The sequence below is a fragment of the Harpia harpyja genome, chromosome 5, assembly GCF_026419915.1.
Source record: "Harpia harpyja isolate bHarHar1 chromosome 5, bHarHar1 primary haplotype, whole genome shotgun sequence".
NCBI lineage: Eukaryota > Metazoa > Chordata > Aves > Accipitriformes > Accipitridae > Harpia > Harpia harpyja.
In genome coordinates, this window is record NC_068944.1 from 22,260,120 (window position 1) to 22,272,989 (window position 12,870).

Here is a 12,870-nt window from a genome sequence, read left to right on the forward strand (position 1 = left end):
CCCAGCAGTGTGTTAATAAGCAGTGGCAGATGAAGCATTATTAATTAGGTTCATTAAAGTAAAAAACCCACCACTGCCACACAAATAATACGGAGGGCCCATAAAAGTTTGGATATATGAGGCCAGCCCACACTAGGAAGTACTGATATGTGTGGAAATAATGATGCTCTCTGGTGTAAATGGCTCTTTAGAGTGATGCTGTAAATACTTCCCCTCGTTCATCACCCTGTGCTCACAGGCTCTGCACTCTCCTGAGCCAGCCCCCTGGGGCTTCCACATTCACATCACGGTCAGAGACGAATGTCCTCTCTGTCGCAAGGTTTCAACTTTATATCACCTATTACCACAAGTTGTCATGCCGGGTTACCGTAAATCAGATTAACATTCTTCTAATGCAGCCTCTGCGAGGGATCCTTAGCAGAGGAATTTCAGAGAGGGGTGCTTAGGACGGTGATTTTAGTAATGAGAGACTCCTATACAACATGCTAAAACCATTAACCACAATATAAGCAAAAAAATGCCTCAGAGCTGTTACAGTCTATTAAGCAAATACGTAACGAATGTATGTAAGCCACCTCCTGAAACACGGCTTTGGAAATACAAGCAGAAAGTACCAGAGGAGGGTCAGTGTGATTTATTTCTGTTTTACCTGCCCCAGAACACTCTCATTTCCTGATGAACACAATGACTTGGCACAACTTGAAGCCCAGCAAGTCAGATTTCTCTCAGCAGACATCCTGATCACTCCGATGGATATTTTAGGAACTCGCCATTAGTTCCTTTAATTAATGCCTCCCCGACAGGGACTGGCGCAGCCTTTTCCCCCATCAGTGGACCAAAATATGCTTCAGCCATTTTGTCCAATAAAACGAGGCTTGGCGATTGCTTCCGAATTGCCTGAAGCCAGTTCCCTAAAGCCCCAGGTACCTGCTGCCATCCATTGCGGAGCACCAGCTTCCCCTGGGAGCCTTCCCGCCCCTAGCACTCATTTTATAGCACTTTTTCTACACACTTGGGTTCTTCCCAGAGTCCCCCTCGCCCTTAGCAAAGGTAAGAAACCCCTTATACCATGGGGTGCACCATCAGTCCTTTCCGCGATAGCCAGTGGAAATCTGCGCAGCACAACCAAGGCCACTTTCCTGCTCACAGCTTCACTCCTCACCTTGCAGCCCTGCTCCAGCTGGGAAGCCTGGCCTCGCTGTCCCCAGCCAGAGCCGTGTCCCCGCTGTGACGCTGCCGGCTCTCGGCTGGTGGACGTCTGCTGATGCATCGGCCAGGGACGAGTTCCAGCTCCCTCACCCCATCCTGTGCATCCTGCCATAGACCTGGGACTTTAGTTTCTGTGAACACTTTGCCAAATAGCAGAAAAAACAAGTCAGGTTATTTAACTAAATTTTTGCCTCTGGCTTCTTTGAGCCCATCACGTCTTGCATATCAATTTGAAAAGCCGTAAAAGTCAATAACTGTACATAGCTCCCCAGTTAAAAAAAAATAAAAAATGAAGGCAGCCAGGAAATCTGCTTGCCACACAACTCCCTTTGATAGCAGTATGTTCTTGCTGAGCTGACCTAAGCATAACTTATCACAGAAAATTATCTTGCATGCTGAGCAAAAATTTCCTCGTTGGAACTGCAACCTTTGCCACTGGTGGCTGGCACCCCGTGCCCCCCTCACAAGGACATCTCCCCCCACGGGTATCCTTTGAACTCCTAATACTACGCGTGGTAGATTTCAGCAATAATTTGCACCACGGGCAAACTTCAGGCAGAGGTGCCAGCGGGCGCTGCTGGCCGAGTGCCAAGGGACGCCGCAGCTCTTCCTACCGCAGCCTTGCGCCGCGGCATTTGGGAGGGATCCCGCCTGCCCCTGCCGCTCGGCTCCGGGAAGGGAGACGGCCTTCCCCACTGCCGGACGGCAGGATTTGCTGGGCGTTAAGCGCCAGCCCCGAGTAGCTGACAGGCTTTCTAAATGCGGTGATTCTGGCTGCCTCCCACAGGGGATAAGTCAGCCTTGTCGTGACCTACAGACCTCGGCAGGGTCAGGTATAATCTTGGTGTTAATGACTTAGGCATGACACCCAAAGCGGCTGGCCTGGGAATGCTCTTCCCGCCGCCTGGCAGGATACCTCACAACCGCTTTGCCCAAGACAAGTCAGCCCTGAGCGGTTCTGGTTCTTCCTCGGTGTGCTTCTCTCCAGGAAGTTTCTCACTTCCGCGGGAGTATCCCCATCACCTCCGAACGTGGCTGAGGACTTCCCATCCTGGGATAGCTGTGTTCCCAGACCTGCGACCTCACTTCTCCAGAGGTTCAGGGTGGTTGCTCCCAAACCCAAAGGGGGATTCCCACTACCTGGAAACTGTCTTTTCACACTCCCACCAGTGCAGCTGTACTCTCCTTTCTGTCCCACGCCTGCTATACGCTGTCCTTCTGTGTCTCTAGAGCGCACTGGTGCAAGGGCTACTCGTAGTTTAAACAAGAAAAGCAGGCAATTGCTCTGGGCTGTTGAGGGAAGGAGAGCAAAAGGATGGGGTGCTTGGGTTTTCTGGCGGGCAGCGTTGCTCAGGAAGCCCCGAGGCCGCTCACCTGGCCCCGTTCTTCAGCTGTTGCAAAGAAATTTGTGGCTTCCCCGGGTCTGTCGCAGAGGGAGCGCTCACCCTGTGACACCCTGCCCGGCCACCGCCGCCTCCTCCGGGACTTAACGACCGTGTGCAACTAGTCCGGACCCGGCGGCAGCGCCTGCCTCGCAGCCGCTCAGCGCCGGCCGTGGCAACGGGCTCCTCACATGCCTAACGGCACGAAATGATGGCACAAAGTAACGTCACGGAACCGCTTTTATTATTGTCCCCTTTTTCCCCCCCAGAAAGGGCAAAAAAAAAGGGGTGGGGGGCAGGAGGAGCTGATGCCCCGCACCGCTCCTCACCTGCTCCCGCCCCCCAGCGCCGCGGGCGTAGGGGGCTCGGCCCCCGCTGCCCACCGCCGCCCGGGCGGCCCCGCGCCCCGGCCACCCCCGCGGGCGCTCCGGGCGGGCGGAGGCGGGGCGGCGGCGGCGGCGCCGCCAATCGGGAGCCGGGGGGGGCGGGCCGAGCCGCGCGGTACCGAGCCGAGCCGAGCCGTACCGGCTGCCGGAGTCTGCCGGGCGCTGCAGGTGGGAGCCCGGCTCCGCGGCAGCGCGTAACTTCGGCGGGCCGGGGCTGTCCGCGCCAGCCTTCTCGGCGCAGAGCACGAGGAGGCGCCTCCCGCAGCGGCGGCGGCGGCGGAAAACACCTCCTGGGGCCGGCTCAGGTGAGGAGCCGCCGGCCCCCGCTCCCCTCGCTTCCCCGGGCCGCCCTTGCCACCGCCCGGCCAGGCGCAGCGCAGCACGCCCCGCTGGGTCGCGATGCGCAGCGGGACCGCCGAGCTGTCCTTGGCTTGAGGTCAACGGGGAGGGCCGAGGGGCGTGCGCTGCCCCGGCCGCCCCCGCGGGGCGCCGTGCCGCTGCGCACCGCTCCGCGCCGCTGCGCGGGGGGGGGCCGCGGGTCTGCGGCGCCGGGTCGCCTCTTCGCCGTTTTCCTTTCCCCCCCTCCGCCTTTTTGCTTTTGGCTGTTTGGGGTGTCCCGTCGCCCGTCCCGTCGTCGTGTACCCCCCCCCCCCCGCCGTGGGTTGTTTCGGGGTGCCCTCGGGCAGGGCTCGCCCCCTCCCCGGCGGCGGAGCGGACTTGCCGCCCGCGGGGCGGTGCGGATGCGCGGGGCCGGGCGGTGCGGGGCGGGAGTGCCGCAGGCGGGAGCCTGTCCCTCAGCCGCCCTCCCCGCCTCTCTCCCCTCCGCGGAGCGCGGCATCTCCCGCGGAAGATCCGCCCGGGGGGCTGGGGCGCAGCGGCGGCCGCAAAGTTAGGGGCTTTGCGCGGTGCGCGGCGGGGGCGGCTGCGGAAGGCGGGGGGGACGGACGGGGCGAGCTGCGCCGCGCTGCGCCGCGCAGGCTGGAGCGCGGCCGGGGGAACATCTGCTGGTAAGCTCAGCCGGTGCTGAAGCCCGTTTTTGGGGTGGTTTAGTGTAGGCTTGGGGCCAGTCCTGATGAAGCCGCAAGGTTTTGCGGGCGGCCGGCGGCGTCAGTGCGTCTTTAGCGTTAACAATGTTTAATAGCTGGTATTTATGAGGTGCCCTCATAAGAAAGGTACCCCCTTTTCTGTACCTTTTCGGATGTTTAAAAAAAACCTAGAATTACTCAGCCGGCGGCATTTACATTTCTGTTGTAACAACAGCTCATTAGAAAAGTGATACCAGCAGGAAAATTAAAAGTAGTAGTAATAGAGCCCCGGGAGCGGTTGCAGATGGGGCTTTGGGATCCGCGGTCCCACGCTCCCCGCCAGCGGGAAGCGGTGTGGAGGGGCGCCGGGGCTGCTTGGGAGCGTGTGGGAATGCTGGGGCTGGGAGTGCAGGGTGCAATGCAGAACTGGAAGCACCGAAATTCTGCATTTTGTGCACAGTTCAGTGCTGGGTGGCCATTTTTCTAATTTTTCATGACAGGCTGTTGGACCCCCAAAATGCTCATTCGGGACTTGAAAAAACACACACACCCCCTTCCCTCAACACCCCTTTCCTAGGGGCGTTTCAATGCCAAGTGCTTGCATTTTTGGATCCCAAATTGGTGATCCTTCGTCAAGCTTTAAACCTTGTTAAGATGTAGCTAACCACTTGTGAGAAGGATTTTTTTTTTTTTCCTCTGTCTGTCTGGAGTTCATATGCTTGTTCCCCTGTTCTTTCTAGGGAAGGATTTAGTCCCTGGTATGATGGCTGAAATGGTGGCACGCAATTCGGTGTGCTGCCAGATGCTTACCTTCTTTCAGAGTTTGGGATAGGCTCAGGCAGTATTAAAAGCTTGCTAAGAGGATACTGTTATATGGTTTCCTCCATTTTCGGGCTATATTAGAAGCAGTCTGAAAACACTGGATCATTATTCCTCACACTGTAACTACAAGACTTTCAAAGCAATATTCTTAGATCTGCTTTGTGGCTTTTTGTTTTGGTTTGGTTTTTTTTTCCTTTTTAACCTTGGAGATTGTTAGCCCTGGTACCTAATGGGGAGCTACTTTGGTTTCCTTTTTTCTCGTAACTTGGAGGCATCACTATTGATTCTGAATTGAACAGTTTTTAACATCAAATTCTCATTATTACAAAGGCTTGTGTATTTCAACAAAACTTCCTGAAGAGATACCCACTAATGTTCCTAGAACTGCCCCCAACCGTTGCCAAGTGCCATAAACATGTGCAGTTAATGTAAATTTGTCAAGAAAATGGCCTTTTCTGTGGCTTTTTTTTTTTTTAATTGTGAGATAGCAGGAAAACAGATTATCGGTATCTCAGTACTACTCCTGTCCTGCCTGCAGCAGCATTTATCTCAGCATATGAAGTTTCTTTCAGAGGTAAATGCTATAGAAGTCCCTTGCTCAAATATTGGTTGCACATTACTGCCCAGAATGAGCTTAGGAAGGCACTTTGCTATCTCGCGCAACCTTATCTGCCGTTCCACAACTTCATAACAAACCCACTGGAACATGAAATGACCTTGGAAAGGCATCTTTCAATCTGACACGAGGCATTCTCTTATGGGAAACAGCACTGCTCCATGCAGAGCTGATGTTTTCAAATTGATGCTTCTAAACTGATTTTTGTTTGTTTGTTTGTTTGTTTTTTAAAGGGGGAAGGGAGATGGGTGGAATATTGAATTTGAAGGGAAAATATTTTTTTAAAAACAAACCCACTCAGCTGAAGTTGAAGCACCACTCAAATGAAGAAGAGGTGTATTAAGAATGTATATATGATCGTGACGCTTAAGTCATGGGTGAAAACAAGTCTTCAATTTTAATCAAAGGAAAACAGCATTTCCTCTGCCAGTTCTGATTTGCTCGTTCATGAGATCTTCAAAAGCCCAAATTATTAGTGGGACTAATTGAAAGCTACTTGGGTGTGGTAAATGGAGAAAAGAAGTGATGAAGTCTGAAGGAAGCTTTACATTTAATTGTATTGTTCTTGACATCATAATGTGATGCATCTACGTCGAAAATATTCCACAACCCTTTCAGTCCCCAAAATGCTACTCTTCTGGAAAGGCTGCAAGAGCACTTGAAAATTAGCAGCAGTGGCGTCTTGCAGCTGTTGAGGGAATTAATGGAGGTGGTGCTTGGCCAGTAAGCTTAATGGGATTTTGGCCCAGGTGCTGGACTTGATACTTCAGGTCTTGCAAAAGGGTGGTGGACACACTTTCATGCTCATGGTGGTTTTACCTTTCAGGAAGATGGTGCCTCCTGTAGAGGCTTACAGCCTCCCACAGTGCTCCAGCCTCAGGAGCTTGTGGTACGAGTGCCACCTGCTGGGTGATGAGCACACTTTATATAAATTATATATAATTTTGATATATATGTATGTATTTGTGTGTGTATACATACATATACTATGTTTATGTATATGTTTGTTTACATATGGGTCTATGGCTTTTTCATAGAGATGTTCTTGGGTGAAGCTACGAAACCTTGCTATGACCTGAAGTTTCTCACTTTCTGAGGACTTGCCACAGCTTGTGTTTTGTGAAACTCAAATAGCACTTGGGTTTTATATTGCAAGGACAGAGGCGAGATTTTGATACTGCTGATGTTTAATGCTGCCTTCACTTTACTGAAAGCAACTGGGAATTTTCAGTTGTATAGCTCATTGCTCGTGATGTGGTAGGCTTTCACGGTTGTCCCGATGGTCATATAGCAAGCTGGGGAGGTACAGCTGTAGACCTGAAATGGAGACCTAACAAACCAAACTGAACTTTGTGTTATGTATCACTTAAATGTTAAATCTCCATAGCACTGCCGATTTCATTGTTTCTCAGTTCAACTACCATATTTCCGTTAAGTTTTGTGAGCATCCCATTTTGATACAAAATAGCACTTCTCATTTATATTAGCTGAAGATGCATAGAATTTGCAGGATATTGCTGGATGGTCTTTTCCATTTTAAAGAACACTTTTTCATATTCACATTTTAATAATGTCGGTATAGAAGAGTAATATATAAAAGTTTGATTCTGTCATAGAACTTCCACTGGCAGGTGACATTGTAAATCCAAATCTGACATCATCCCCAGCAATGGCTTTCCAATTTCCATTAGTTTCCATCTCTCCTAGCATGCTGGAGTATTGGCTGGGATGCTGTTTAAATACCAGTTTGATTCAGCTGGATCCAGAATGAAATCAGTTGCAGCATCAAGGCTTGTAGTTGTTCTGTATTGTACTGACAGTATTAGGGAAAGATGCATAGTCCTGGTTTTTAGGTTTTTATTGGACAGCTAACCTCATTAAGGCTTTATTGTTTATTTATTTCGTGGTGCACTGGTGCCAGATGAGTCTTTTACCCTGCCTGTGGATTAGGAACGCATCCAAGCTGAACCATAAAAGTTTTGAGGAAACTTTCAAAAGCTTTCAGCTGGAAAACCTATATTGATGTACTTTTGTGATAAATGGATAAAATGCTTCACGTGGTTTTGAAAGTGTATTCCACCACTTGAGATCTGTATGCTGGAGAGTGTATAACAGTCGGGAATGAGTTGATGGGCAAAAATCAAGTAGTGTCATTGCAGAGTTCATCTTAAAGTGCGATTCTAGAAAAAAAAAAAAAAAGGCACCTGGCATATCAAAAGGGATTACAAGATAGGCTTTTGAGGAGGGAGACCCACAGTAATAATGCATCACTGAAGTCCACTGTCCCCTAAAACATTCATAGTTAATTTGATGCTTGAAAAATTGTGATTTCAGTGTCTGGTGAAGAAGCAATTGACCCTAAAATTGCTGCCTGAAGCTGAACCAACGTTTTCAGTTTCATAACCAGTGTCATGCAAAAATAGCATGTGAAGAGGAGCAAGGGGAATGCAAAACGTCTCTGTGGTCTTGCTCTGATGTATCTCTCCTCACCCTGACCCAAGCAACTGGCATGTAGTGTAGGCAGTGGATGCTGCTGCAGAGCACAAGGCATTTTACATCCCATCCATTCATCCATCCCATCATGTCATATCGTGACTTTCCCCCCACCCCACCCAAACCTTCTGAGCTGTTAATGGAAAGCTGCCCCTTTATAATGTGTCAAACTTCAACAACCACCTCTTGTTCTCACTCAGAAATGCATACACAGTATTGTCAAGGGGGGTGATGCACTACTATCCCTCTCTCCTGTCCCCTCCCCATCCTAAATAAACTAGTTAGGCAGCTCTCCTGCTCGAATTCTGCCAGTTTTAATTCATCCATACATCCTTCCTCCTCTTTTTGCACAACACATTTCCTGGTGTTCCCACCTACTCAACATCTGCTTTCCTGTGACCTCTTGACCTCTCATCTCCTGATAAGTTCATTAATGTTCACCTTGTTCCATGCCACCATCAAAATCTCACTTTCCTTAATTTGAAGTCCTGCATTTAGTCAGGTCACTCAATGGCCATTACAGTCCTTGGGAGTACCTTGGAGTCATGTCTGCTCCAGGAAAAATGTCCTTCTAGTAATCTCATCTTCCCTTGCAGAGGGAGAAGGCAGGCAGTATCTTGAGGGCAATCTGGCGCTGCAGTCACGCTGACTGTAATGGTGCATGGTCACATCTCTGGGGAGGGACTGTGGTTCGCAAGACTGACAAGAGAAATCAGAAATTAAGGCAAATCCTTTGCAATCTCTTTTCCCTTTCCTCTCCAATATTCTTCACATGAAGGCGTTGGAAGAACTCCTTCTGTCAAAGCACTCCTACAAAAACAGCAACAGAAAAAGTTGCTTGCTAGCAAAGTGGTAAATACATGAGCACTCATCATCCTTCTGCAGACTTTCGTGCTGTCTTATTAATGGGCCGTGGAGGCAGAGGAGGAGGTAACTCATCAGCCGTTATCCATAGGGGGGCTGCAAATTAGTCGTCTGTGCCAGTTATGTTTTCCTTTTTGACACCAGCAGATAAATTTGCCTTCATATGGCACTGTTTCTACAAGGATCAAAAAGAAACCCTACCAAGGTCTGTGCAGGTGGCTCACTGCCTGCCTACGCTGCCTTGGGATTTCGGGAGGCCAAAATGCTGCCCTGGCCCCAGGCCCCTTCTCTGGGACCAAGCAGAAGATCATTGCGTTGTGAGGATATCTGTATTCCTGAGAACAGCTGGTTTGAAGAATTTGGATGGTCGAAACGTATGAAGCGGGAAGATATCACAATCTGTTGTGAGAGACTTTGCAATGACCTTTGGCTTCTTGGCATCTCGTCAGCCTTGGTGCTGTTTGCACAACGGTCAATCTGATGGATCATACAGCTGCCGGGAGAAGATGGCCACCGCCTCCTCTCCACTTCAGGCTTCAGCGCTCTCCTCCTTTGGTGTCTCTGCACTTGGGACCTTGCGCTCCTCCTGAGCTTGCAAACGCAATTGGCTTCTCTAGTCGAAAGAAAAGCATGCCTTTCACTGCCGTAACATACACACCGTGCAGTTTGTTTAGGTTAACCCATAGCAATTGGCATTTTGTACAGATGCCTTTGAAGCATTCCTTCTCCAAAGGAATAATAGTAAAAGGCCCCAACCAAACAAAAAAGTAAAAAACCAAATGCTAAATTGGTCAAATGTTTTGGAGCCGTTGCCAGAAGAAATTAACATTGAGCCTGGGAAAGATGTAAAATTTGTTCTTTGGCTTTTTATTAGTAGGGGAGAAGTGACACTTACTGGGTTTGGTCACCTGGATGCTGTTTGAGGTCCAAATCAAAAAAAAAAATTTTATTTCAGCTTGGGTGTTCCTGACAGTTTGCAGATGTGTAGCTGTTCATAGATACTTAGCTGTGGGGTAGGCTGCAAGCCCCCTTAATTGCAAAGAATAAATTATCAATCCCCCATCCTTGACTGAGGATTCTGAAAATGAGCAGTTGCTGTGGCCTGTGGCGGTTTTGACTTCCTTCCTTGCCAAATGTTACATCTCCTCCTCAAGGATTTAGAAATGTCAGCAGTATGAGAAAATAATATACCTTTTCTGTATGTGATGTTGCCCACCTGTTACTGCCTGATGGGGGGAGGTACAGTGAAAGATTTGATTTTTTTAAAATACATTTTTCCCCCTCACAAAATCTTCCTTATGAGGCCAGCCTTGACAGATCGTTATTAGACTGTAATTATTATTCTTTTATCAATACGATGTTGCTATTTTGTTTATTTTCTTTCTTTTTAAAGTAAGTTGAGGGTGTGGGTGTATGTTGAGTTACCTGAAACTATTCTGTAATGCAGACTTTACAGAAAAAAGTAGTGTTGTGTTGTTCATTGAATCTCAAGATTTTTTTTTTTTTTTTCCTTCTTTTTCCCTTCATTTTCCTGCTGATTGCCATGACCATGCTGCAACCATGGACTTCACAAACTGGACAAACTGCTGCCTCCTGGAATACGGATGATTTTGGTGAGTCTGCAATATTAGTTTCACTTACTTATGCTTGCTTGGGAGAAAGAGGAGGAGTGTTATTTGTTGGAAGTTGAGCTTGATGAAAGCTAAGTCCGCTTTTGGGATGTTGGTTTTGTAGAAGCAACAGGCAAAGCTTACTGAATTTCAACTCTTTTTTTTTTTTTTTGATGGAGTGAGGTTTTTTTTCTTATTCTGTATTATTGTTGGCGAAGGTGAATTAACATGCAGTGGATTAATTTGAAATAGTATCATTTTACGAGATCGAGTGTTACTGCTTTTGTAATAATTTTTAAATGACTTTTCTGTAAGACACACTGTGAAGCAACAGCTTAGAACATTTTAATTTTTCTTTTCTGGCTTATTCAGTTGTTTCTGCAAATAGTTCAGACAGAAGATTATTAATTCATTGGATAGCTTTTCAGAAAAGCACTGTGCAGTTCTCCTTACTGTTCCTAATACCAGTGTTGCCTGTGGTGTTGATGATGCGTTGATGGTGTGTTTGCATTAAACATTGTACCAGAATTTTCCGTGAAAAGGATTTCCACCCCAAGTAGTCTCTGGTGAGATCTCTCTTTTTTAAATTTAAAAAAACAAAACAAAACAAAAAAAGAGGCACAAAGCTCTCTCAGGGTCATACTCTTTACTCATGTGCAGATGGCTGACCTGCAGAATGCCAGTCTGGGGGTACCCACTGTTGCTCCCTGAGGATGAGGCTCTGGCACTTTGGACTTTTGATTCAAGGTGACTGGACAGCTGTAGGGAAAACATATCAGCCTGGAGATCTGCTCCAGAAGCAGGGTTGGAGGTGGCTGTATTCTCACAGTGTTGTCCATAGGAATAAAGCTGCCTCTGAGCACTAACTGGAGGCGGTTGGCAGCTTAGCAGCCTTGGGATTTATCTCTGAGCTATTTAGACCTAGCAGGAGTGACTCGTTACTACTAATAGGCTCAATTAAGGAATACAATTTGCTTCACCTCTCACCTGTGTGGTGACAACCTCACTTAAGTACAGCCTTAAGTTTTGAGGGAGAAGGCAAATATGATTTGGGCACAGCGTTGGCTACCTGTCCCGTCCCAGGGAGATGTGAGTGTCCCTGGTGTGGTGTAAGTGTAGTGTTGTGTAAGAGTGTCCCGGGTAAGGTGTGGGAGTGAGCGTGGGGCTGTGTGCTGGCTGCTCTCCGACAGATTGCAGCCGGGTTTAGCTGGTGCACACCCCTTCGGGGGGGTTGGCATCACCTCTCTCCCTCTCCTTTTTCTTTTTCGGTCTCTTGAATGTGCACAGTCCGCAGCACCTGCGTCTTGCACTGATGCAAAGAGCCTGAGACTGAAAGATAGGTCTTAAACTTAAGAGTTTCTTCTCAGGCACAGCTTTGGAGAAATCTGAGCTAAAACCTGATATTTTGCTTTTGAGCATTTCCGAAGTATTGCTGCTTAATCCTTTTTATTGATCCACAGCTTATGCCGGAAAGCCCTTGTCTAAAGGCAATATTCAGACTCCTGGAGGATAATGGCACTAATCACATTTCATATGACCTTTCAGGCAGGATGAACATATGTTGCACTGCTGCATTTTTCTCCTCTCTTAGTTCCGGTTATATATCATTTATTCCTCAACAGCATGGCTTAGGAGTGCAGTTAAGAAGCCTTGTGCATGACTGGTACATGGTAGTTTGGTAACGGAGTGGCAGTATGGTCTGTAAGTGGGCTGCTGCTTCAGATTGCTGTGCTTTGATGTGCTAAGAGGCCTTGATCAGCCTGAGAGAGTAATAGGTCCTGTGCCCAGGAACAGAAGTAATGCATATTTACTGTGATGGACGCACTACCCAAAACTCTTTGAGCCTGAAAACTGGCAGAGTGCATTTTTCATGGCTTTGCTTCAGCATGTGTCTTGCTTTTTTAGCTTATTTTGTAATGTACACAAATAATCGGCTCTTGTGTTGCACCTATATAAAGAGATGCTGCTTCGATATCTGGAAATGCAGTAATATGAGCGCTGAAGAGCTGCCATCACCACGGCACATCAGGGGAAGTTTCATGTGATCACATGGATGAGCATTTCCACCCAAGTTTTATTCTTAGGTTTATTTTTCACTTTTGCTCTGATTTGGTTATATTTGAATTTTTGGCAAATGCAGTTAGCAAAGTTAAAATCTGAAACGGTAATCTAAACCAAAGAGCAAAGCGTACTTTGCATAAACAGATAAATATCAGAGCTAAAGTATAAGGAAAGATTTCTTTTCCTGTCACGAAAAGAGTAGAACTGATGTCACCCTAGGCTCTTCCCAGCAGTGCATGGTGGAAGGCCAAGAGACAGTGGGCACCAGTTGAAACGAGATGTTCACACTGGTTACAGGGAGAAGCTTTTTCACCCCGAGGCCAACTGGCCAGGCAGGGGCACAGGTTGCCCAGGGAGGCTGTGCAGTCTCCATCCTTGGGGGTTTTCAAGACCTGACTGGAC

General features: G+C 48.1%; 1 protein-coding gene across 2 annotated transcripts in view; it reads left to right on the plus strand.

Annotated features, from left to right (window-relative positions):
• The first annotated feature begins 3,088 nt into the window (after positions 1–3,088).
• EPB41L3 (erythrocyte membrane protein band 4.1 like 3) overlaps positions 3,089–12,870 on the plus strand; it is a 150,220-nt gene continuing 140,438 nt past the window's right edge. The window contains exon 1 of one of the 2 annotated variants that reach the window (XM_052787334.1): positions 3,089–3,282. The gene's annotated coding sequence lies outside the window, so the exon portion shown is untranslated. Of the gene's footprint in view, positions 3,283–3,965; positions 3,985–12,870 lie in introns of those variants that run through there. The other variant, XM_052787336.1, reaches the window with a different exon arrangement.